We start from the raw sequence: 27,594 nt of genomic DNA, 5'->3' as shown, positions 1-27,594 counted from the left end.
AAGAGCGTCGTGTCTGAGGAAGAGCACAGCACTGCTAGTCAGAGAGAACGTCCACACAGACCGGTGCGGGGGCAGGTGCCAGGGCCCGAGAGAGTATCCCAGTGGCCAATGCACCCTCCCAATCAAACCACAAAGGCTCAATCTTTATTTATTTTTTAAAAATATTTTATTTATTTATTTTTAGACAGAAGGGAAGCGGGGGAGAAAGAGAGGGAGAGAAACATTAATGTGTGGTTGCTTCTGGAGCTACCCCTACTGGGGACCTGGCCTGCAACCCAGGCATGTGCCCTGACTGGGAACCGAACTGGTGACCCGCTATTTTGCAGGCTGCTCAATCCACTGAGCCACACCAGCCAGGGCTCAATCTTTAAAAAGTGTCTGCAAGCAGTATTTGTTTTGGAATTTTCAAAACACTGTTCCACCTCTGGGATTTTAATGATCATCATCTGCCTTCAGAGTGAATAAATTCTTGGACTCTTTGGGTAATGTATCTGTCCTAAGTCAAAATTAAAGCATTGAGCTTCTTGCTAGTACCTCATGTGTGAAGGCTAAAGCAATTAAGTGAAGAAAGAAAAGCAACGAAATCAAACCTGTATACCGTATTCATGCAGCAAGCTCTAATGCTCCCACTCCCGATGAATGTTAACCATCGGAGGTAACCTGAGCTTGTCTGAGAGTAATGTCCTGCAACCTGAAGATGCCTGCACAGACCCCCAAGACAGAGAAGCCAGTGATGGGCCGCATCCCAAAGAAGGATGGGGGTGGAGTCAGGAGCTGAGACTGAGGCCAACCTCTGAAAGAAGGAACACTGTTCAAGGCAGGGTGGGCCACTGATTGTTTTCAGAGGAGGAGGAAGGGAGTATCAACTGAAGCTCCCATTTCCCCTTGGAAGCGGTTGCGCGTCTCTTGCACTAAGGTCCCTGGATACTCTTAGGAGCATGTATCTGTCAGAGAGCCATTGGGAATTCTACTCAAGGAAAGACTTTGGTGCCTCTCAGCCAGAATTTCTCCACTCTGTCAGCATTTTTATTAGAGCACCTTTAGATTATCATTCACTCTCGTTGCCGAATTGCTGGTGTCAGACAACAGGGTTGAACATAACCAGGGGTAGGAACTGAGAATCAGGGAATACTTGGACTTGCATACAAAGTGGCTCGAGGTTAATTTGGGTGCTACACTGCTCTTGAGCACTGCACAACCATCCCCGACAGAGAAATGTTTGGGTTTCATGTTTCAGGAGGGCGGGGCATACAGGACAGCGAGGATGTTTCTGGATGAGATGAGCGTTTGAGTCAGTGGACTCTGTAAAATAGACTGCCTTCCTCGACCTGGGACAGCACCGTGCAGTCCTGTGAGGGCCCGAATAGAAGAAAAGGCACAGGAAGGCAGGACCTACCCACCTTTCCCTTGCCTCCCTGTTCACGTTTGCTTCCTCATTGGTGTACTGGACACACCTGCATGCTCTTACATTGCAATGGACAACAATTGAGACCATACCTCTTAGTAGGAAAGGTTCTGTTTTCTGATATGAACAAAGTTGATAAATGCTGATACAATTGCATTCCTTTTAAAAGGTAATGATTTTGCTTTTTTTTTCTTGTTGTATCTCCTTTTGACAGTTGGATGGAGACCACACCTTAACTGATGAAACCGTGAAGGTCAGGTTCACGTACACATCTAGTGGGTGAGCAGTCAGCCCGTGGCCAACTTCAGGACTCGTTAGGTCGTAGACAGAGAGTGTTCAGTCAGAGGAGAGCCAGGGAGTCTGTGGGGAGGCTCGGAATGGGCATCAGCTTCCAGAGGTTCACATCACATCCAAGGGACCTTCCTGTGTCATCCATTTATGCCATTCTGAATGCAAATGTGGCAGGTTTAAGATCTTCATCTACTACTAGGAATTTCTGGCATGTCCTTGCAAGGTCCAAGCTCATACAATCACTTCTGATACAGTAGCAGGCTAACATACTTACGCACTGGACAAGGCCCTCGGGGATCGTCCCAGTCAGGGGAGCGTGGTTCAGGAGTCCTCTCGTTTGGATGCTTTCCATATCGAAACTGTAGGCTCGTCAGACGTGGTCCAGACAAGAACCCCCACCTCCGTAAACCACTCGCCTGCCTCTCCTTTTCTTTTCCAATGATTCGAGTCCATGATGTGGGGGCTTTATTCTAACAGCTCCTTATAACCATACGTTCCACTCTTCCTTTCCTTGGTGTTAGTATGGAGAAGACAACAGTGTCAAGTTCATATGTATAAAGTCAAACGTTAATTTGCTACTACTTTCTTCTCCCTTTCCTAAAAACGTAATCTAGTTTTTAAATCTATGTACGCTAATACTGCTATTAAAATATTATTGTTTTGTTAATATTAAGTTATTTTTGACTTCTGCATTGATATGGAAGTATATTGTTTGCTTACTTGTAATCACTTCCTGTTATCTGATGTATTTCATGGCTGCGTCTTCCTTATTTGTAAGTTCCAGTCTGCCTCATCTACTGGTTAGCTACAGTGCAAGTTAAGCTGTGTATGTATGTGGATATGTAAATATTTTTCCCAGGAGCACTTGATATAGAGTTTTGTGGGTTTTTTTGCTCATAGTTAGTAACTTGGCTTGATATAGAAATATTTGGTAACACCCTACACTATACAAAGCTCTGATGATTTAATTATCTTTAGTCTTTAATGATTTAAAATAAAAATCTGAAACTCTTCTGATTTTGAAATGTATTTATTGATTTTTGCCTGAGCACTTATGAGACTTCTTTTTTCAGTAATAATGAAATATGGTAGGTTTGGGTTTTCTTCACTAATTGTGGGGTTATCAGGTGAGTTAATTTTTAAGTCTGGGTCATCAGGCCTTTGGAGAAGGCACTTACATTTCCTTATTTTTCTTGCTACTTCTACTCTTTCTAATTATCTTTTCTTTACTCATATAATTCCAATTGTACATGAAGAAGACCTGTATTATTTATCTTCTAAGATTCATATTTTCATAGTTTTTATTTTTACTTATTATAGAGATAATGCCTTTTATTTCACCGATTTGGTGTTTACAGAAATTTATCTGATGTTCTTTGCCTTATTTCTCTATTTTAAATTGGACATGGTAATTTTGATTCCATGGAGGGTATTTTAGTCCCAGAATATTCTCATTTTATGAATTCACAGGGGCTTATAAATTTTTTAAGTTTATTTTTTGTTTTTCTTTCTAGGCAGAATACATAATTTTGTTCTGATTTTATTCTTGGCATGTTAGTCTTTATCCTTGATAAGCACTGCTTTTGTTTCTGCTTTTTTTTTTTTAAGGCATAACAATCTCTACCAGCTCTCTGAGGGAAGGGGATGCGTTTCTTCGTCACACGTGTGTCTCCAGCCTCTGTCACGATGCATGGCCAAAGAGCATCAGTTTTCACAAGTGTTAGTTCATAAGCAGCACAGGAAAAGATCGTTGCCCAGTGTGGTTCATAGCACACCCTGGACACGGACGAATTGTTCACATCGTGGGCGTCAGGCACACACTGACCCACGCGAGAAAATAGCTCGGGTTCAGCAACCATGTGAGACGTCTCAGAGAGCCAGCAAGGTATCCCGACCGTTGGAACAAAAGTGAACACACTGCGATAGTGACTGTGAGCAACAAAACCATCAACTCTGCTTCTCACAGTTTTTCTCTTGTGACGTGGGGTGATGTCCTGCACACGCTACTGTGCTTTTAAGTTCCAGAGCATAAAAGGCACAAGCAAATTCCAGGAATTGCCAAATCATAACATTTGAAGTGATTTTCAGAGGTGCATTAGATGCCAATAAAACCATGTAGAAAAATGAAATTTTACTACTCAGAAGTGTTGAATAAAACAAACATCAAGGATAAAAGAGACTATACAACTTTCACTCAAAATAACATAGCTCTCTATAAATAATATGGCAAAAATAAAGGTCTATTTCCAGGTTTCTATGAGATTTATAAATAAGATTTATGAAAATGTTATTACTTTCAACATATCTTTAATCTTAATATATTTTTCTCCCTGAATAGTTTGATAAGCCCTGCAAAAGTAATAAAAGTTCTTGAAAGAGCAAATATTTGAGGGAATTATTAATATGAAATAAAACACGTTTCCTAAGTGTCTCGTCAAGACGTAATCTGGAGAATAGCATTATGTTTAATATTTCCCCTTCCAGCCTCTGCTGCCATTATTGATCATATCCATCTCTCCGTGTGGGGTTTTATATTAGTGAAGGTGAATGGATGATGGGCTATGTTTTTCATGTTGCATCTGATATTGTAGTGATTTTCTTAGTGATTTGATATCGATGGAATATATTCCATAGTTAATTCAACTGATTAATGCATTTTCCTCATGAAGTTACAATGGGTTCAATTTCTGTGAAACAGTTCTCTGTTGCGTTGTCCACAATGACCTGCTGATCCCACTAATCAAATCAGTCTGACAGAGAAACACCCGATGGCAGTTGCAGAACGTTAGAGGCAGAGCGATTTAGGGCAGTTACATGGATTAATACTGTCCAGCATATGGCCAGAGATCTCACTGTGTTGTGAGCTCACTGTGTTCCAGTGAATTCATGACCCGTAATGCTGAAATTTCATTAGATAAAATAATATAAACTTCAGTGACAATTTATTGGTTTTTTAATTAGAAATGGAAAAGATTTTTCCATCTTTATAACCATCTTTATAGTGACCTGGCCAATGCATTCTCTCCTGCTGCTATGCCTTACACTGTCCTCAACTTCATCAATGGTCATTTTCTTCAGCAGCTTAGCACTGAGGGGATTTCACCCCTCACTTCATGGCACCGTCTCAGCATCACTTGGTATGGTGTCCCTCCTTTCTTTGACTCTCAGCTGTTCTCCTCCGCTCGCAGCATCGCCTTCGTCTTCCTTGTGCTCCCTGTGTGTGATTCCAATTCATCTTCCACACATTGGTTTTCATGTTTATCGAGAACATCTGTTTTATGTGTTTTAAATTTACATTAATGGTCCATCTTATGAATGTAATTCTCATATTTTTACTCAATATTGTTTTTTAAGGTTAATCATTTAGCTCTATGTGGTCTGAGATTATTCCACTGAATGGCATTACACTGCATATGTACACACCACATTTTGCCTGTTTACTCACTTAGATAAAACCATCAAGTTTTCTAAAAAGTTTTATCCCTGCACATAACACCGTGGCAAACATCCTTTTACACAACTGTTTGTGTGTCTGTGTATAAAAGTTTATCTAGAGCTTATGCTCTGTAGTGTGTGTGCATATGTGTGTGTTTATGCAAAGGCAAGAAACACATAATTTTTTTCACATGGAAGGACACACAAAATTTAGGATCCATTTGCCTATGATGAGAAATGGACAGGTATTTAACTGATGAAGTAAACAGAGGAGACTGCAAATTGTCTAAACTGTTTTTAAATTTAATAAAGGTATGTGAAAGAAAATGATACTGTAGGAACAATAACACATTCTTAGAAGAGTATACACAAACTTTTGGTGTATTATTGTAGGCATCTTTATGTGTTTTTAAAGTCAATAAACTGTTTCTGCTTTTGGGAAATTCCCAATCAGGAGACACAGCAAGAAATCACAATACTGCACAATGTAATGACAGGTCCTAGAGTAGGAACACACTCGACCTATGTTGTTCACACGTATGTGAAATATAGAGGAAGCTGTCCAAAAATACATGAGTGAAAGTAGATTTCAAAAATATTAGACCTGTGAGAATTCTGGATGATTGAGGACTAGGCTGCTAGGCATACAGAAAAATGCAAGGTATAGACAACAAGTTGTGAAAAGTATAGTTCGGGTACTTCCAGAGATCTGACAGAAAATTTGTCTGTGGAACAAGTTTCTGTGACATGTTAGAGGCAGGGTGAAACTCCAAGTTCATCAGGGGAACATTCTGCTGGGTTTTGTCAGCCAATCAGGAAGCCTGATGACATATTGGGCTCTGTGGGCCAATTAAAGGGGTATGATGTTAAGAGAAGTGAACTTTAGAAAGGTAAACCTCTTGTGTCAGGAGACTCTTGGAAATTCCTGCCACTCTGATCAAGATTCTTGGCAATAACCTTTTAACAAAGTTTCTTTCAAGCGAAAAAACATGTACTGGTCAATTCTCATTAATCTGGTTATATCGTATATCCACAATGCTGGGCTTTGCAGTCCCCAAAGGGGCAGAACCAGGTAGGAAGAGAAGCAAGAGTTCTGCTAAGTGAGCTCTGTCAGTCTCTGCCCTGGGAAATTTTGTCTTCTTGCTACTTCCATCTATGAGAACAAATAAACCTGACACAGGGCTCCAAAGGAGGAAGAGAACATTGTTTGTGGTGTTACGTTACTCATGCACCGTGCCTATAAACAAGGAAGAACCAGGCCATATGTTTGGAACTTATCACCCTTGTATTCTGCATTTTCCTTCTGGAGAACTTTGAGTTCAAAGAGAAAGGAAGCTAATCCCTCTAAGACAACACAGCACGGGGTGTGATGTCTCCTAATTGTTTTGATCCTGAGCAAAACACACGGGCCTTCCTTGGAATGAAATAAATATTGATGATGTTTGCCTTTTGTAATTCTGACTCTTTTACTCAAAGTCATACAAATTAAATAATGGATAAAGTTAGCATGGAGTAAGGAAAAAGGAGTCTTTCTGATATTTCACAATGCATGTCCCCCAACAGCAGTATGAATATGTAAATTAAAGGATACATTCCCTTTTTCTCAGAGGGCCGCAGAGATTTCTTTGGAAAGCAAAATACCAGCTGAATATCATTAGGGATATTTGGGGAGAGAAGTGACACCTTAGAGCTGAGTGTAACAGAGCAACATTTTTCATCGGGATGCAGTTGAATCCTGGAGCAGAATGACAAGGAAGGATTAGAGGAGGTTCTTCCGTAGGAGATGCAAGACATTTAAAACTTGGGTTCTCCCGTCACCCCTGTTTCTATGCCTGCATTGCAAAGTGCCCTAGAAGTTAACAAACAACAACTTTATTGTATTTGTGGATTAAGATTTCATGCAAAGCTTAGCAGGGCAATCCCACGCCACAGGGAGTCAACTGGCATCATTTGATGTGTGCACTTGGGCTTGACCGTGGATCCAGAATAGTGGGACAGCAAGAGAGCTGGGCTCAGTGGGCCTCCTGTCTTCTGCCCATGGCCTCTCTAGTAGAGTCCCCAGATTCTTCCACATGAGCCCAAGCATCCAAAAAACCAAGGCAGAAATAGCTTGTGCACTTAAAGCTCAGTTTTTAAACCAATGCAGTATTCACTGTACGTGCCTAGCACAAGTAGTCTAATCCTGATCGAGAAGAGTGCAATCAGACCCATCTCCTGACAGGAAGAGGGTCAAAGAATGTGGGGCCACCTTGTATTGGCCCTAAGCCTGTAAGTTGGAGGCAGAGAAGGGGTTTCCTTAGCCTGGCAGCTAAGTCTGCCTTGGAGATACAGAACAGTTCTCGGGTGGTGAGCAATGCTTGGAAGGGAGAAGGGGTTGATGGGTATTGATGACAAGCTCTCAATGGACCCAAATCAAAGTCAGGTTGATCCTTTCCCTGCTTGTCCCTGAACAAAGTAGAGAGCTAAGTCCCTGGGGCACCTTCCAATTTTCCCTTCAAGGTACGGCAGGCTGCAAGGTGAAAGGGTAAAGAATTGAACTGCAAACGCACTCACATTTAAGATTATCTACACCATGAAAGATATGCAAAATTTCAACAAATACAGAGTCTTATCCATTGTAAACAACTTTAATATTATAACCAGAAAAAGCGTTCATGAGTGTGAATCCACACTAAAGCATAAGAGGGGTCGCTGCGTCCATACATTCGCAATGGGACATTGCAGCCGTGCATATGGACCTCGAGAATACCGTGCTGAGTGACATAAGTCAGACAGAAAAGCTAAGAACCATCCGATTTCACTCAGGTGTAGGGTACAGAACTGAAAGCAACAGATAAATAAGAAAAACAAACAAAAACTAATAAACACAGACGACAGTTTGGTAGTTACCAGAGTGGAGGGGGTGGGGGCAATAAAGGGTAAAAGGGGTCAAATATATGGTAAAGGAAGAGGACTTGACTTGGGGTGGTCTATACAATATGCAATATACAGATGATGTATCATAGAATTGTACACCTGAAACTGATAGAATCTTATTAACCAATGTCACCCCAAAAAGTTTAATTAAAAAGAAGGAAAAAAAGAAAATATTATGGAGTAGGGAAAAGAATTAAAGACGAAGGTAATGAAACAACAAAGCAAACGTTTATTGCAAAACCCAGTAGATTTTCTGAACAGGCTCCTGGATGCCGCTCAACTGCAAATCGCTAAACTCAAGAATGAAGCCGAGTGCTTGGATGGCAGCACCAAGGTTAATGTTGAAAAATCTGGAACAAAGACTCATAAGAATCAGAAGGGAGTTCCAGGAGGGAAGAATAGATTGAATGGCAGAGAAACAGTAAGATAATAAATAATATTTAATAATTTATGAGGATAATTTGAAAGGAGATGAACAGTTTCTGTACAGAATACATGAAAAGAAACTCATACATACCAAATTGTGGATAAACTTCAGAACGTCCGTTATGAAGAAATATTCTTAAGCTCCAACAATGATGGGATAAATGTGCTGACCGAGGAATGGGAACTACCTTGACAGAGGACAGTGATGAGGAGCTTGGGCACTGCAGCCACCTGGCTCACCACCTGTGCACCATTGGGCAAATTCTGGAACTTTCTGGGCTCCAGATTTCTCATCTGTAAAGCAAAGATAAGGAGTAATTGTCTTATTGTCCAGTTAGGATGACCAACTTAGGTATTATTTATAAAATTGTTAGAACCATTCCTGGTACACAGCGCTAGTTTTCTGTGATTATCTTCTGGTATTTTTAGTGGCACTGCCTGTAATAGAACTATGGAGCAATGTTTGAAAGTGTTTAAGAAAAACAGGGTTAAACCCAGAACAGCCAAACAATTGTTTAAATTGAAGGCAATACAAAGATCTTTTAAACATTTAAGAACTCGAGATGCTCTTTAAAGAAACTACTAATGATGCACTTTATCAGAGCAAAATAATAAACATCTGTAAAGGAAATGCAAGAGTCCATAATGACCTAAGAAATAAGTAAAACATATTGTTGCCTAACTAAGATAGGGCTGCTAAGATAAATATATTGCAACAATAAGAATCTAAAATTCCTATTGTTACCATTAAGAAAGGTAGAGGAAGGTAGTGAGGATAGGGAGATATAAAATAATGCTATATTAAAAAAATGTTATTCTGGAGTATAAAATTAGATTTTGGTTTAAAAATGTTAGTACCTCAAAACGTTTTTTCTGGTTAGAGTAAAAAACCTAAATAGCACAACTCCGTAAAGAACGCCCACCACTGCAGGAACACCAGGCCGACTTATGAGACATCTGCCATCTACCTGCACTGGGAAAAAACACACAAACTCCTATTGAAATTGTTCCCCAGACACCCAAAATAATCTTCTGATGTCGTGTGTAGAATCTAGGAGAACTCAGCTATGTAATTCAGCTATCAGCTTACAAAAATTAAAAATAACCTACAGGATAACATCCCCAAAAGATATGTATACCAAAAATTATAGTTTTGAATATTAGAATATGTTGTTTTATGTATATGAACAATAATAATCTCATAAATTTTATATCAGTTAATAATTACACTTCATCATTTATAAAAAGATCAATATAATTTATTATAGTAGCAAGTGATATAAGATGAAAAAAAACATTGACCATGTAGTTGCATAAAAAAATTGATAAATTAAAATGAATTTTCATTTAAAAAACTCTTGGCACTCAAAGAATGAGTGAATTTTCTTGATTATTTAGAACACTCATTAGGAAATACAGAAAATAGCAGAGTTAATTACAAAACTTTAGATAATCCCATTAGTGTCAGAAATGAAAAAAATTAAGAGTTGACATTATTAAAAATAACCTTAATGGGGTTTGGTGATCTTGGTTAATTTAATTGGTCAAGATAAAAAGACTAAGACATAAAGGAGATAATACTTGTGCCACTTCTGGATATAAAAGACAATTGCATTTCTCTCTTGGAATTTAAATTTGGCCACATCGCTTGCTTGCTGCCCACTAAAACGTTAGTAGAAACGCCTTGTCTTGTTTCTGTGGCTGCAAAAGTTAACAGCCAGTGGGCAACCTGTTTTCTTGTCGTGCCATGATAAATGAAGCTCAGGTATTGAAATCATGAGAACCCGAGACTGAAGAAGTTTCAATTTAGGTCGGCCAGACTCATAGAGAAACGTGAATGAAAGAAAGGAAAAGAATTAGCCATAGAACATATGAAGGGGGACCCCAAAAACCCAGAATTTATCTATAAAATCTTGTGCATTTATTCTTACATGTTTAAACTTCAGTCACCTTCAAAGTATTCTCCATCCAATGCAATATGCCTATCGAGATGTTTTTTCCATTGCTCAAAAGAGGTTTTGAACTCGGGGATTTTGATGTAGTTTAGTGCTTCTGCTGGATTTTTTTTTGTTGTTTGTATGTTTCACCTCTTCCACATTGGCAAAACACTTCCCTTTGAGGACTTCTTTTCATCCAAGAAAACAAAAAAAGTTGCTTGGGGCGAGATTGGTGAATAGGGAGGGTGGGGCACAGGGGTCTACTGTTTTTGGTCCAAAACTGATGAACACTCAGTGCCCTGTGGGCAGGTGTGCTCGTAAATTACCCACCATGAAATGGGCAAAGGTGCTGAAAGAGGCTTCAAAAAGAATCCACTTAGCATAATGCTCTCCAGTTCCATCCATGCCATTGCAAAGGGTATAAGCTCCTTCTTTCTCTCTGCTGAGTAGAATTCCATTGTGTAAATGTACCATAGTTTTTTGATCCACTCATTTGCTGATGGGCACTAAGTGAAATAAGCCAGGCAGTGAGGGGCAAATACCATATGATCTCACCTTTAACTGGAACCTAATCAACAGAAGAAAAGAGCAAACAAAATATAACCGGAGACATTGAAATTAAGAACAATGTAACAATAGCCAGAGGGGAGTGGGGAGGGGACAGTGGGAAGAGGGGTCTATAGGAGCTACTATAAAGAACACATGGACAAAATCAAGGGGAAGGGTAAAGGTGGGGGAGGGAGGGGGGACTGGTGGGGTGGGGTGGAGGGATGGGGAGAAAATGCAGACAATTGTAACTGAATAAAAATAAATAAATAAATTTAAAAAATAAATAATTCATAAAAGATTTACCACCTAAAAAAAAAAAAAAGAATCCACTGAAGCCCAGTGCAGCCTGTCACAACATCAGCTGGGCCTCGGACACAGATGGGCCCCTGGAACACTCACCTGACAGGCGAAGCCTGCACTACAATGGGCCCGTCCTCCAGAAGATAATTCCGGTTTTCTGGGTCTCCCGTCATATATGCATAACCTACAGAAACAGGTAACAATGTGATGATGGCCAGAGAGGAAGGGGAACAGGGACTGGGTGGAAGTAGGCAATGGTGGAGAAAATGGGGACATCTGTAATAGCGTCAACAATAAAAATTAAAAAAAAAATTCTTTGTTAACTGCAAGGAGCCTGGGCCATTGTTACTACAAAAAATCTCATTGAACTGACTAATAGAAAATGAAACAAAATTTGGAAAGAAAGAAAACAAGTTGAAGTATTTGGAGGAATTATGATTATTTCCCTAAGAAAGAAAAAAAATAGCTTACTTCATTTGTGAGTTTAGCACGGTAGGTCGAGCAATGATCACAGTCTAGTACTCTACAGCAAAACTCAGGATCGCCTACGTGAAAGCAAAAAGCATTCATGAAATACATTAGAATAGAAGATCTTAATGACAACAGGGAAAACCACAATGAAAATGAAACTTGGTAGATACATACAGAGAGGGCAGGAACAAACCTTGCAGAAATTAAGCGTGCCTGATGGAGATAGGTAGGGACAAGTGTGCAATGGGTGCAAATACACACGAACACACCGAGACCACACACGATCCTGTCATCACAACTAGCACGACCAGCAGCAGTAAATGGGCTCATTGAAAGTGGTTACCAGTAGAGAAGGGACGGAATAGGAGAGTGTGTAAAATCAACTGCCCCTGGGTCATGGAAATCCATATTGGAGGCATTTATTTGCTGAGTGAATTTTGGGCCCATTTAATTTATCCAGGCTCAAGAGCCACGTCTGTCAAGTGGGAACAGTTCTTTTACCTCCTGCTGCGCCTCAGGTGAGTATTAAGTCGACAGAGCATGAAGGGCTGAGCACCCTGCCTCACGTAATGAGACTTCACTGACGTAGGGTTTTGATCATTGTCCTGTTGTGAACACGTCATTTTTGTTCCCCCAGTGCACCCAGCCAGGATACAGGAACAGGGTTGATAAGAGGGAACAGACTGGAAGACTAAATCATCAGCATAAAAAGTAACTCTGCAGAGACAATTTAGATGTCAAAAGTCTCCCCTTTCTCCCCAAGCATTCGCAATAGAAAAAACAAACCCCAAATACCATGAAACCGTGGTGTGCAGTGTCAGCTCCTGCCACACTCGTTACATTAGGAGAAAAACAGCCACAAAGGAGGTAAGAAAAGACTAGCAGGTTACTCTACTCTGATTCGGGGCAGCACTTAGGCCCACCAGGGGGTGAGTCCGTGATCTTGCCTCGTTCTTTGTCAAAGGATAATTACAAGCATTCAAATTGAAAGCATAAATGTTCCATAACTCTCATTATTTGATCTCTTTTTCCCCTTCTATATGAAGCATTTTAAAGCTGAATCTAATAATGGTGAAAATCTGCTAACACTATTATAATTTTGAAATCATTAACAGTCTTCTAAGCACCTTCCACGTCAGCCAGAAACCCAGCTCAAGAATTAGTTTATATTATATTCATAATAAGGGTTGAAGCCCCGTAGAGAGACGTTTTACTTTGACATGCATATCTGTGTCATATAAGGTTATTACCGCGAGAATGTGGGGCAGATATATTTAGTATAATTTTCACACTCCTAAGTGAAATCGGTGGAAGACAGTTGTTCGACAAGGACACCTAATCCATGCTGATACCTGGCTGTTTTAGAGCACTTTAACGTTCCAGCAAGTTCAACAAACACATAAAAAAAAAAAAACAACAGACTGACATAGCTTACCCTGGATTCCAGAATTTATATGAATCTTCCATTTAAAAACTTATTTCTGTACTTTAATCACACTCAGACGGAAATAGGCCACCACGTTGTGGACACACCAAAGGTCCTCATGGATAACATTTGAGAGCCACCTGTGTGAAGTCGAGGAGCTTTCGTATTTTCTGTAATGAGTTACCTGATTTCAGCGTCGATTAAAAACTTACCGAGATGCATGACAGCGTGGAGGAGAGACGCCCATTCGGAGGAATTATCAACCCACAGCAAAGTGGTCTTGGCTGTAGGAGAACGGACTGGCCAGACTGAAAAGGGCCCGCTTTCAGTGAGTGCAGAGACCACCGGAACCCGGCTTTTCAGGAGGACAGAACCAGTCCAGGTCAGCACCCAGGGGAGGCTGAGAGCTGGAGGCCTCGGGTGGCTTCCCTGGCAGGGCTGAGGGACAGATGGGGAAAGAAGGTTCCAGATGGTCTACTGGGATTATCCACATTCAACGCCCCCCACTCCACATCCCCACCCCGCACCCCGCACGGCCAGGGACTACTGCTTAAATTACTTCCTAGCATAATACTGGAAGCTTACGTTGTGGAGACACTTTACCTCTCACTTTTAATTCTTCAGTTATGTGGAAGTAAAAATTAATAGAAAGCAAGAGATAGGAATCCAGTTTTATTTCTTCAGTTTTCCTCCGTACTATTTACTGACATATTTGTCCTCTATTGAATTAGAATATCAGCTTCAAAGTATACTATTTTCATGTACACCCAGACTTGTCTTTGAGCTACATTTTGGTTTGTATCTTTCTGAAATATCTGCTTTGTTCCATGTACCTCTTTGTTCCAATGATAATGTGCATTTTTTGATACTATGGCTTTAAATGTATTTTATATCTGATAAGACGTAGTTCCTCTTTCTCACTAATCTCTTCCAGGTTACCCAGCTACACACACAGTTTATGGAGATACTCACAATATCCAGCCACGCATCTATCTGAGATCGCACTGACAGACGGAGAGTCTCAGAGTGCACCTTGAAAGTGCTTAGTGCGTGGTCCCTCTGGTCTCTCCGTGCCGGTCACCCACGGTCACCAGTACCACCGCTGTCAAGCCCTCTGGGCGGCTTTTAGGCATCATCTTGGTTAATGACTTCCTAGTTACTTCACAACTCCACGCTCAGATAAGTGGAGTTTTGTCTTTTCTGAATTACAATTGGCAGCATACCAAACTTGTGTAGTTAAAAAAGGAAACCTTTCTGACCTCACTCCTTTGTTCAAAGAGGTTGTCTGTTGGTCCTGTTTCTTTCCAGCCAGCCAGACAAGCATCGAGCCAATGGTAGTGCAACCTCTTTCCCTCCAGGCTGGAGAGGCCGTCCTTGCGTTTCCTTACCATGCGGCCAGGAGCCGGCCCACTCTGCTAAATTTTGGCGGAGACGTGGGCCTGCTCGTCCTGGTACTAATTCGGAAGGGGACGGTTTTGTTTTATGTGTGCCTAGCTATCGAATGTTATAAAATCCATGCAAGGCTAAGGCAGTTTGTTTTTTCACTCTTCATTTGTTGGTTTAGGTTTTAATAAGGTATTAAACAGGTAACCAAGTGGTTATTTCTTCTGCATTGGCAGAAATAATTATATTCTGTTTAATTAATGTGGTGAATTACATTTTTGAGGTTAAACCATTTTGAAATTCCTGGGATAACCTCAGTTTATTGTAATGCATTACATTTCATTTGCTGTTGTATTTAGTTATGATTTTATTTATGATTATCATAAATTTATCAAATGGTTATTGTATTTTATTTATAATTCATATGTTTATATTCATAATTGGAATGGTAACTATATTCTATTGTCATTAGCCCTTTTCCAGATTACACTACAGTCAAACATTGAAACTGGTCGCTACGGTGATTTTCTACTTTCTCTCTTGCATAAGATGGGAATTATTATTTTTTTAATAGTAAGACTTTCCTAGTGAAATCACCAGGTTTTGAGGAGTTTAGGTGTATGAAAAGGTTTTCAACACCATTTCAATGTTTTAAATTGGTTATTCACTTTTTATACACAGTTTTGTGCCAGTGTTGATATATACATTTTTAAAATCTACCCTTTTATCTAGGTTTTCAAAATTTTTTGCATTTAATTGTTGATAATGCTGCTTAGTTGTTGTTGATACTCTTCTATGTCTGTGTTTCTTCTTTTTATATTCATCAGTTTGTGAGCCTTTCTTTCTCTTTTCCTCCCTTCCCTCCCTCCCTCCCTCCCTCCCTCCCTCCCTCCCTCCCTCCCTCCCTCCCTTCCTTCCTTCCTTCCTTCCTTCCTTCCTTCCTTCCTTCCTTCCTTCCTTCCTTCCTTCCTTCCTTCTTTCTTTCTAGATCATCCTCACTAGCACCAAAAACAACCTGCTAATACAACATGGGTAAACCTCAAAATCTGTATTGAATAACGGAGGCCAGACACAAAAGTGTGTATTTTCATGATCCCATTTACATAGAATTCCAGAAAGTGACAACAACTGTAACCTGCCCGGCAGCAGATGGTTGGCCGCCCGGGACCAGTTCAGCAGAAGCAATCAACTGAAGAGGGCCCGCAACTGTCTTTAGGGCGATAGACATACTCATCGTCCTCTGCCAGTAGCTCAGCGCTTGCCCGTGTTTGTTACACTTGTCGAGTGGTCTGCTCTGAATGAATGTGGCTTGTAGTATGTAAATTGTAACCTATTAACATGGATTTTAAATAACTCCATTAGTTTCTAATCCCTCTGCTGGTATTGGGAAGTCCAATATTAATATGATTCTTATTACTTTGTTGATGATACATTCTTTCTCTATGGTGATTTTCTTTTTTTAATGTATATTTTATTGATTATGCCATTACAGTTGTCCCATTTCCCTCCCTTTTATTCCCATCTGCTCTGCACACCCCCTCCCACCTGCATTCCCTGCCCTTAGTTCATGTCCATGGGTCATACATCCAAGTTCTTTGGCTTCTACATTTCCTATACTATTTTTAACCTCCCCCTGTCTATTTTCTACCTACCATTTATGCTACTTATTCCCTGTGCCTTTCTCTGAATCCCCTTTCCCCTTCCATGCTGATAACCCTCCAGGTGATCTCCATTTCTGTGATTCTGTTCCTGTTCTAGTTGTTTGCTTAGTTTGTTTTATTTTTTAGGTTTGGTTGTTGACAGTAGTGAGTTTGTCATCATTTTACTGTTCGTATTTTTGATCTTTTTCTTTTTCTAAGTTCCTTTAACATTTCATATAATAAGGGCTTGGTGATGATGAACTCCTTTAACTTGACCTTATCTGGGAAGCACTTTATCTGCCCTTCCATTCTAAATGATAGCTAATCTACCTTCCCCCATGGCCCTTGGCTCTAATTTTGAGGACACCTTCCTTTGTCACCATCTCGCTTTGTCACATCTGAGAAGAGCATTAAGAATATGGCCCTTTATCCTGGGTACAATATAGCCTTTGCAATCTGTTCCTTGTCCCTTGAAGTTTGGTGAACCGATACTTATTCTACATTTTGAATAATCAAACTTTCTTTTGGCTCATACTAACAACTACTGAAAACACACCTCTCAAAAAACTTAGTAGTCTTCTCAATAATTTCTGGAAGGGAAAGCAAATTGTTTGGACAATATTATAATCTATATAAAGATGGAGCTTCTGTTTTTTCCATAGAGCCCTTGAAGAACTCAATTTAATAGTTGTTCCTACCTGTCTTTTACACTTTATTATTACACACAACTAGAATTTGCTACTAGAAATAACATTTAAAAAGCACTTAGAAATCAGATCTTGCAGCTCATGTTTCCTGTAGATACCAGTCCTGACCAGATGGTCCTTTGGCCTCCATGTTAACAGGGACAATGGGTGGAATCTTATAGCTACTGAACCTGCTCACCAGCTTTTGAGTCATCAGCTGCAAGAGTATAAATCTGCCTTCCAGCAGTCTGCAGGGGCCATTCTTTATGCTGTCTGCAGATCAGCACACAGCAAACACAGGCCATCTTATATGCCGTCATTGGCCAGGCCGCGTAACTTCTTGCTGTGAGCTGATGCCACTGTCTGGCAAACCTCTGTTATTAAAACTCCATTTTCATATAGCATAGTGTGCCTCTTTGCCCTGCTTTCGCTGTGTGCTCCTTAATTTTACATTTTCTTTTGCAGTGTGCATCACAAACTAAGGGCAGATTACTAGGCGTCCTTGTTTTCCTATAGAATTGATCAAGGCCACCATTTTCCTTGTTTTGAAATAACCATTCTTCCATATTTTGAATATTATATATTAATTTTTTTGGTAGATGCATTTATGAAATAATTTTTAAAGGAATCATCTAAATACCCTATTATTCAATTGGTCACTTAACATAATTGCTATATAGCCTTATTACTAGTCATGCCTTTTATGTTTTTATCCATGTGATTGATAAAGTTTTGAAAAGGACAAAGCCAAGGATAAAGCCAGTGTCACTCTACTGGAAGCCACCCTTACACATTGACATCTGTCCATTAATCATATCTTTGGTTGAGTTTTTCAATCAGCTACTAATCCATCACTTTGATATTGCGCTTTTCTAAATCTTGTCCACAAATGCCTAGTCTGACATGATTTGTTCTTTGTGGGTCTATGTTCACCTCCTTCTCTGAGGAGCCATCTTTCAACCTTTGTGACGTGTTCCTTAGAAAGGAGGCGATATTATGTTATAGCAGCAGTAAGCAGAATCGTCGTCCAACTTTTTAAAGTACAGTAATTATTTGCCGAAGCTTGAACTTGTAGTTCTTCTGAGTTTCGCCAAGTTTCCTCAAATATGTTCAAGAATATGTCCATGGACTCATTCTGAAAAGTGTCTGAATAACTTGGGATATTAATCCATTGGCTTTAGTTGATGCTCGAAATAGTGATGGATGTTACTAGAATTCTCTTCCTCTGTCCCATGTCCCAAGCTTTTCCTAGCGGTCGTGCAATTTGTCTCTAACTGAGAGCAATTCTAGAAACGGATCCTCATTTTCTCGTTGTCTGTCATCGATGCAGCAAGCCCAGTCCCATGCATTTCCTAGTCATCGCTGAGATCATATCTGAAATCACTAGTACCTCACCGTGTCATCCTTACAGTCAGTTTACGTATTGCACACAGGTTTAACAAGAAAAACAGACACTTTAAGGTTTATAGGTTGCAATGTCTCCATTAAATTTAAGAAAGGGCCCTGGCTAGTTTCGTTCATTTTGTTGGAGCATCGCCCCATAACTGAAAGGTTGTGGGTTGGAATCCCCTGTCAGGGCAAATGCCTGGGTTGCGGGTCCAGTCCCCAGTCCAGGCACGTATGGGAGGCAACCAACTGGTGTTTCTCTTTCTCTTCCTCTCTCTCTGAAAGCAATGAAACAAATGTCCTCAGGTAAGAATTAAAAAAAAAAATTAAGAAAGGAAGACAGATCTTGTCATGGAAAGATCACTGAATGTGAGTTCATAATATGTAAAGGTGTAAAGACTAAACCAATACTTTCTAGTTCTTTTTCTGGTAGGTCCTAAGGTTTTTTCATCTGGAGTTTGTCCTGTGATATTACGATTTTTTTCTAATATAGAGCAATATACCGACGATAGCACTGCATAAACGACCTCAAAGTGCTGTGTAAATGGGGCCTGTAAAGCATCTTGTTGTTATTATTACTTTGTAATATAAAGTTGATATAAGAAACAAGGGTAAAAAAGGAGAAATGAAAGTTTCATGTTGAGAATTGAGAGATTTCTTCTCTCACTGATTTAGCCCATATATGTAATTAACAGTGAGGAAATAGTCTATTCATTCATCTTTAGCAATTAAAATATGTTAATGAAAATAAGCCAAGGCGTGCCCACAGCGGCGTAAGTTGAGTGTGAAAGGGGGAGTTTTTGGGGTGTGTTAGCACAACGTGACCAGTTGTCACCTACTGGTGACTTGAGAAAATTTTGGTCTTTTTTATATCTTCATAGGTCACATTTTAAGTATTTTTGTAGTTTTTCAAATTTAAAAAGTTTAATTTGTTTCACATTAAAATATTTTAAAGTGGAACTGGGAATATGTTTCATCCAATCACTGGTTTTTGAAAAGTACACATTGAATTGAATTTACTTGACAAATAAAAATTATACATTATTGAACTAGCTGAGTGCATATGTTTATTAATTTTCTTTATGTTAATAATTAATTACAGGTATGCATTTAATTTAAAAATTTAAAGTATGAAATCACATAAACTTTATCCATGAAGTTTTTTATTGACATTAATTTGGGGCCCTATATATAATATATATTATAGGTACTATAATTAAATATATATATTTACCCTCCAAAGAGGCTCACCTGTCCAATTTATTATTTCTTGCCTGTTTATATATTTTCATAGTTCTTCTGTAGTTAATGTACTTCAAAGAATGGAGAACTTCATTCTTTATGCTATTAGTATTTCCACACATTTGGGATACCAGAAGATACAAAATAATTAATAACAATAAATACTATAGTTTCTTTAAATTGCAATTTATTTTAAATGAATGACAAGCTTACAATTAACAATATTTAAAGAGCTAACTATTTCTTATGTAGAACAGGCATTTTAATTTTAAAGGCATTTAAACTACTTAGTAGAAGTGATCTTTGTGCATTCATTACAAGTTAACCACTTTTCTAGAATATGGCAGCATCTTTGAGCTTTCATTCTGAAGTCTATACAATTCCATTTATTTCAGCATTATTGTGCTGTGGATGAGGATACCTAGTTGCCTCATCAGGGTTCTTTGCCTCAGCCAAATTAAAGGCTGGGTGAAGGCATCATCAATGTAGGTGATAAAACTCTTTTCTAGGTTTTTCTCTTTGTGCCCGTTTCCAACATGAGCTCCAGAGCAGCCCGTGGAAGGAATAAGCCGATGCTGAGAGCCCAGTATTCTTCAATGTGAGTACAGAAGGAAGCAAAGGCACCAACAACTGCGTGTCCCTTTGCTTCTGCCAACTTTTACACAAATGTGTTCACTTCTTTCTGTTCTGGATACTACGGGGGGAGTTTGCCAGCTCCCCCTCATCACAAGACAAAGATACAAGGACATTTATTTTGAATTTTCTTTGTTCTCAAAGATGAACAAGCGTTGGCGGGGAGGAGAATTGGTGGAGAAGGGAAATGGATGCGCCCAAACCTCTCATTTCAGAACGATGGACATTGCCTACCAGGTTAAGTGACCCCACGTTCAGTTGGCACCGGTCTTTGACGCAGTGGGAGAAAGGCCCCTCGGCTGCAAATGTAACCCCCATTTTCCAGTCAGCTGTAATTTTAAGTGAGCTGATATTTTGTTTCAGTTTTTATGATTCTTACACCTTTTCAATGAAATCCAAGCTCTTAGTACAGAGGGTACTGTAAGTAATTGGCATTTCTAACTCTCATCAGTTGAAAGAGATTTGTTTCCCCCCCCTTTTGTGCATCCATCTTTTTAAAAATTTCTGATTGAGAAGTGTCTACACAACCACATTTAGTCCTACTAGGCCCTCATTTACTGGAATATTTGGGGAGAAAATGGTCTTCCACAGCAACACCATGTCTAAGATGAAGAGTCGTGGCTTTTCTGTGGAGCAGAGCTTGCTTGAGAGAAAGCAAGAGAGGCAAACCCAACGAGCACAGGTGGAAGCCACACGTCCCTGTTGGTATGTTGCAGGTGTGGCTGCTGTTGTTCTCACTTACATGGGCAGGTAGGTTTCCATGTCTCTGGACTAGCTCAGGGTGGATTTCTATTTTTTGCAACAAGGAGAGACTGTCTCACAGAGGAAGCCACAGGACACCAACACCGGAAGATGGAACTGGCTGGAATGTAGGCAGTTCCTAACTAGAGGGTTGCCCCTACCTCCAGCTGAAATAAGAATCAAGTAACCATTACAAAGCTAACAGGTAACAATGGGACAGAGGAATTGTATATATTCAATAGATATGATAAAACTGCCTCTGCATTGTCATAGAAAAATAATAATTGGTAATATTTGCCATTTACCAATCAGTAATATCAGTAGATGCATTTTATTTGGAGAAAGCCAAACCTACCTATCTGTGAAAAGTGGAAAGTGGTTGCCACAGCCAGTTCCAGTCAAAACAGAGCATCCAGAACCAGACTTTTTCTCCTGCCGTAATGAGCTATAAAAACTAAATAGATGAAGCAATTATTTTAGGCATCAGATAATCACCAGTGGGAGGCCAAGGTGATCGCTGGTGAGCCCCCAGCTCCCCCACCTTCTCCCTGAGGGCCAGGACACAGAGCCTGGGAGGGATTAGAGGACACAGGAGTCCAAGTTCAGGGGCACAGGAGCAGCTGGGATGTGGGGAGAGAACATCAAAGAGAAAAACACCCAAAGTGGATAATAGTTTTCCACGTGGCCTTGGTGGGCACCCTAGCTAGGTTAGGGAAGACCTAACTGAGGGCAGCAGCTGCAGAGTTGGGGGTCCTGGTTGCAGCCCAGGGGTGAGATGGGAGGGAAATCGCAGGTGCGGAGAGAGCCTTGAAGGGGCAAGGAAGGCATGGGCCTCTGACTTGGGTGGGACCATGAGGGGGAAGGAGGCCGTGACTGTGGCTATGCTTCCAAGTGATGCAGCTGGGATCGGGTGAAATAATTGATAGAGACAGAAATCCAGGCAAAGAAGCTACGGAGTTGATTTGGGAACTACTTAAAATATTTTAGAAAGATTGTGCAACTTTGAAGTTAATGAGCACAGTTTGAAAATTTATATCCATACCTCAGGAGAACACCCTTCCCCAGTGACATGAGTGTGTAAGCCATTTGTGACTAGATTACAATAGAAATGTACTGAATAAATGAAAACTTAGGAGACAAAATGTAGATTACAGGAAGGGCTGAAAACAGTGTGTAGACAATGCCCACATTCAATGGGTGGGCACAGGAGGAGGAGGGAGCCAGCTAAGGAACCTGAGAAGAAGCGGTTCTAATGAAGAAAAATAAGACCACTGTGTCACAGAAGCCAAGAGCAATAAGCAATAACAATTTCTATCTCTGGTCTGGAAAGGCACCAGGCACCTGTCAGGTACGCAGTAAATATTTGTGGAAGGAGTGGATTAATGAATGAATGAATCAATGAGGCTAATGCCACCAGATGAGACACACAGGCCGGCGTGCACGGCAATTATGAGATGATTTAATAGCCACGGGGTTAGTGGAGCGCTTTGTGCACACCGTGAACTGCAGAGGAGACGGCAGTTCAGAAAGTGCAGAGGAGTGGATTCTCATGGAAACCAGCCCCGATTTGTCGAATTCAACAAAACCAAAAATGGTGCAATGGAAACAGGAGGGAAACACTCAGACCTTGCTCCGTGGAAAATGTCTTCGTTAAACCCGATTGTCTCCTGTAAATTATGAGAAGTTTACACACTATAAGTATATTCACACATTCAGATTCAAAAAATGAGTAAAGCCTATGTTTTCTGAAAGAAAGGGAAAATGTCACCATGTATTGTAGATAGAAAGGCAGTATTTTCTATGGTGTTGTGGGAATGGACAAGTTTCTAACTTCTGTGTTTTCCTTCTTCAGGAAGCAGGAAGGAATCTAAATTATGTGCAATTTGAGAGTACGCAAACGGAGTGGCTCACGATAAGCACAAGAAAATTAGCACGCAATTTTTACGGGTATCAGAAAATGCCATTTAATCATATCCAATAAATATGTAGCTGGCACTTGTTTAAGAATTAATATAAATTAATACAATGAATTAATCAAGCAGATTCTAACACTTTTATGCAGTTGATGTGCTAAATAGAGAATTTAAAATGTTTTGCCAGGTATTCGAAATATAACCCTACAGGACAGCATATTTTCAAGACTAGGAATTTGTTTGCAAGCCAGCTCAAAATATCACAGTTGATACCTTTTAAAGTCCATGGCTCAACACCAAAATAGGCCAGTTCAGCACAAAGTTTCTGGCTGGACTCCAACACCCACGTTCAATGGCGAAAGCTGAATTAGTGATCAAATTCTCTGTTCTCTGACAATAATAGGACATGATTCTCCTCAATGAGATCAATCAGTCAGGGGAAAGACCAGCATAACGAGGGGAGCAAGTGAACAAGTCAATCAGGTTTTGAAGAGGAAGAATGTTCTAGACAGGAGTGTAGCCCTATTCTGCTAGTAAATGCCTAGTTAAATAAATGTAATCACTGCAGGTGCAGAATAGGAATAATACTTATATAAGTGGGGAGGGGGTAGCTGCAAAGTTTATTTATACTCAGCCAACCTGCCGAAGAGCATGCCTTTAGCATACATCAGGTCTTCCTAGCAGTGCCCTTCGAATTCCTTCATACTTTTACCTCTCACTGAAATCACGCATGGTGTTTTCATTTGATTAGTGCCTAGTGTAATGGGTCTTCACATTTCTGCACCTTTGGAGCAGAGTTCCTTGCTGCTTTGGTTCCCACCTACCTTCAGAGAGGTGTGCATAGACAGAACGTCTTGGAAGACGGAGTGAGCACCCCCCACAGTGGCAGGAGTCGGGGGTGGGCCCAGAGTTCCCAGGTTTGCTGAATGAAAACATAGGCACCCAGGTCAATTTGAATTTAAGTTCCACAACATTCTTTGGGGAAAGTATGTCCCACATGCTAATTGGGATAGATTAAAGAAATTACCCCTTATATCTCTACAATTCAAATTGACAGGGCACCCTGTATTTTACCTGGAAACCTTAGTTGTCACCCATTATAAACTCTTCTCCCTGCATTTGAGTTCCTCTCCAGCAACACAGGCCACGGTTTGGCAGGCTGTATCCATGAAACTGTGGTTGGCTGCTTTAGCTTCTAAATAGAATAAAATCTCAGACGCCTCTTGGTTCTTGACATTCGTCTCCTGCACTCAAATATAAGCACCTTCGACAGCAGAAACCCGTTCTGTTTTGCTTAACATGTATGTCTGGCATATTGCCCAGTACCTCTCACTGGATAAATAATTATGGAAAAGGTGAATGAAAGAATAATTGAATGAGCTGTCAATTCAGTTTTAACTGCTGAACTCTGGGAGCCTTTGTGATGTAAATGCAACCATATTCCTTTGTGTTCCTTTCTCCATCACCGGCTTCCCTGCAGGTTTCTTCCCAGGTTTATCTCCATTTTATCTTCCTCATCTTCTCTTCCTTGAGCCTCAGCTTCAGAGTTCTCTCCAGCCTCAGCTCCAGTTCTATCAGGACAACTGTAATTGAACAACAATAAAAAAATAAAAGAAAAAAAAGAATGCTTGGATGGTCCTGGGAAATGACAAAGTGGAAAATTCTAAGAAACCGGAGTCCAGAGCGTGTCTTCACCTTATAACTTCAGTTCCAGGATCTTCATCAAAACTCTCCCATCTGCTACTTTCCTAGGGTGTTTTAGAAACACTTGGAACTAATCATTGATAACTATCACTTGATGGGTCAGTATGACAGTGAATGAACGCTTGGCCAGAACTGACAGATAAATTTCCTTTGTAATAATTTGGTCCTAATCCATCCTTGCACAAAAGAAAGGGACCTCAGAATTCGGGATATACCTGTATTTACAAATCTAGAGGCCGAGAAGTATAGCTTAATGCTGATTTAAACTTCCAGGGTTTTTGACATACACTCAGATATGGTATAAGAAAAACACAGTGTAAACATGGCCTATCCACTTACTGATTCAAGACTGTATCTACTGTATCTCTAGGTTGATCTTCCTATTGCTAAGGTGACTAAAATGCAGGGCGATTTTTCAGAGGAACATCAGCCCCCAAGGAATCGCCTGCTAGCTGTACTCCAGGCCGACCTCCTCTACCCTCTGGGCATCTCCATCACTCTTTTTTATCTTAAAGTCTACTCCATGGACAATAAAAAATAGGATGCTCATGAAGACTGACTTCCTCCTGTGCTTTCTCATTAGCTGCTGAAGGTTTTCTGTATTTCATTTATCTTTCTATACTCTGCTCCCCGCACCCAGAATCTGCCTCCAGTGTGGAAATGTGCATCCTGGAGTCGGGCAACTGATGCTGTTCACTGCAAACCACAGTCCAACAGCCGGAGCTGCCAAGTCAGGGTGACCACGTCTCGGGTCTTGGATGTGTCACCACTTCACCTGTGACCTCATACACTGGAAAGCCTGAGTTTTCTTGACTTTAAATCAATAATAATTGCAATTATGAAGATTAAGCAAGATACTGCTTACGAACTGTTTTCCTAGTAAGTGGCACAACAATTAAGTAAAATGAGGGAACCTGTTGTGAAGGGAGTTCAGCCCAGACTGGTGTCACCTGAGCCTCTGTGCATCCAACATTTATTTCCAGGGGGCTTTCATTTTGATTTCACTGAAGAAGGAACCTCACATCAGTGCTGGGGAAGAAGCATCAGATGCCTGGGGTACATACAACGCCGGAAACAAGACACCAGATACGAAGTAAAGACTTAGCTGGTTGTACGGATGCCACAAAATGAAGTTCAGTGTCAAGTAGTTCTTAAAACGGGAGGCTGTGAACAAGACAGGGAGGGTGAGGGGTGGCTTTTACTGGATGTGGGCCCTGCTTCGGGGGGGAGGCAAGCATCTGTAAGCCCGAACTAGCCAGAGACATGACATACTGACTTCTCTGTACTGCTGGAAATAAACAGTAAGAAAATATTTTTAACAGACTTCCAGGAAAGCTCAGCAGCAATGAGGCATTTTAGCCTTTAAAACCCAAGGCAATTCTCAGTGTAGCCTGTTGTTTTTCAAATTGTGTTCTTCGGAGTCCCAGGATTCAACACAGGCACATCAAGGAGGACTGTGAGGGCAAGACATGGCCCTCGGGTACCTTAGGGGCAGCGTCGACACGGATCTTCTGAATAAGCACATGCAGCTACAGCACACAGCCCTCCCACTGTGGCCAGGCCCGTCTCAGTGATCCTATTTCCGGTTGGTTTATTTGCATAAAACATGATGCAGTCACTCTACCAACAAATCCGGTGATTCTAGGAGAGTCATTCTACAGCATCTCTCCTCCAGATTCCTGGGGGCTGAGTCATACTGAAGTCACAGCTCAATAGCTGTTGTGAGTACACTTTGGGACAGAACCCTTGAGAACCAAACTATACAATTATTTTTCAAAAATCACTATTCCACAGTGAGCTTTAAAATGTGAAATACTATGCTATATTCTGTTTTGTGAGTTTTTTCTAGGCTTATTCTAAAATTTCCAATGTCATCAAATATATCTACACTGAGCAGTGCCTTGTGATATGACACTATGACATACAAAGTTTCAGCTCCATCATAAGCATATGGGACAACTGTTGTATATGTGGTCCGGCATTGACCGAAATGTTGTCTTCCAGTGTGTGACTGTGATTTAAAGACCAATGACCATTATGGGGAACTTTCTTAAAACTCAGTTAGATAATCATAGCTCTGAAACTGGCAAAACTGAATGGAATACCTCTTTTGATTGGTATTTTGAGGCTTCCAAGTATTACCAGGAGCCTGAGGTTGCCTCTTTGAAAAATGAAGTTCTAAAATAAACTGAGTCAAATCAATGTATAAGCAAAGAGCAAATGGCTTCCGGAGCCTCCGGGTCCGTGTCTTCCTTACCCCTCTCCCCTCTTCCCTTGGCTCCTTGGTCTCCGGCCCCTGGTACCATGCTTCTCCTTCTCCTCTGGACCTTCCCCCTCCCTCTGCCTTTGAAATATTATCAGCTCCTGCCCCTTTAAAGTGAAATCTTCTGATGATCAGAAGAATAAGCTCCTAATTTCTTACATTCCCGGGACTGGAGCTGAACTATGGGAGATAAGCCTTGGTCAGAGAACTCCCCTAAGTAACTGAGAATCTTCACGATTTTGATGAGAAATATAACACAGTCATCCTAGCAGCCTGGGTTTTCTGACTGACAACATTCAGTCTCCACGTTTGTTGTTAAGAGCCAAGCCAGACATTGGCTGATGCTTGCTGCATAGAAATAGCCTGAAAGGGATTTAGAAATACAAACCCCTAATTTTTGGCAAAGTGCTAGAACGCTCGCTTGAGACCTCCACTGAGCAATTACAGTAACCTTTTCAAAGCCCGTTGATTGGAATAAAATTCAAGCTTATGCACAAAAGTCTGATGAACCTGTTTATGATTATTATAATTAACTCCATATTGTTTTCACAGAAAATTGTCTTCTTCCTTCAGACGCTGATTCCTCCCGGGTAGCCTTTCCTCCTTCTGTTTATTAATGGGCAGAACAGAGACCTCTGCCTTTTAGTCAAAAGGAAGAAAATCGAATGGCAAACTACATCTCCCCAAGATGTAGGTAATGTGGCCAATCAGCTTGCTCACACCTTAGAGGAGCCACTTAAAAGTAAGATGCTAACATTCTTAATCTTCAATCACGGCTAATAAAGTTCTCTCTACGAAACCAAAAACTCAGTCGTGGATGGTTTCAATTCTAACGAACTATTGGAGG

This window comes from Desmodus rotundus, chromosome 6 (assembly GCF_022682495.2).
Source record: "Desmodus rotundus isolate HL8 chromosome 6, HLdesRot8A.1, whole genome shotgun sequence".
Taxonomy (NCBI): Eukaryota; Metazoa; Chordata; class Mammalia; order Chiroptera; family Phyllostomidae; genus Desmodus; species Desmodus rotundus.
The sequence above is the reverse complement of the archived record's forward strand: the minus strand, read 5'-3'. Positions refer to the sequence as shown.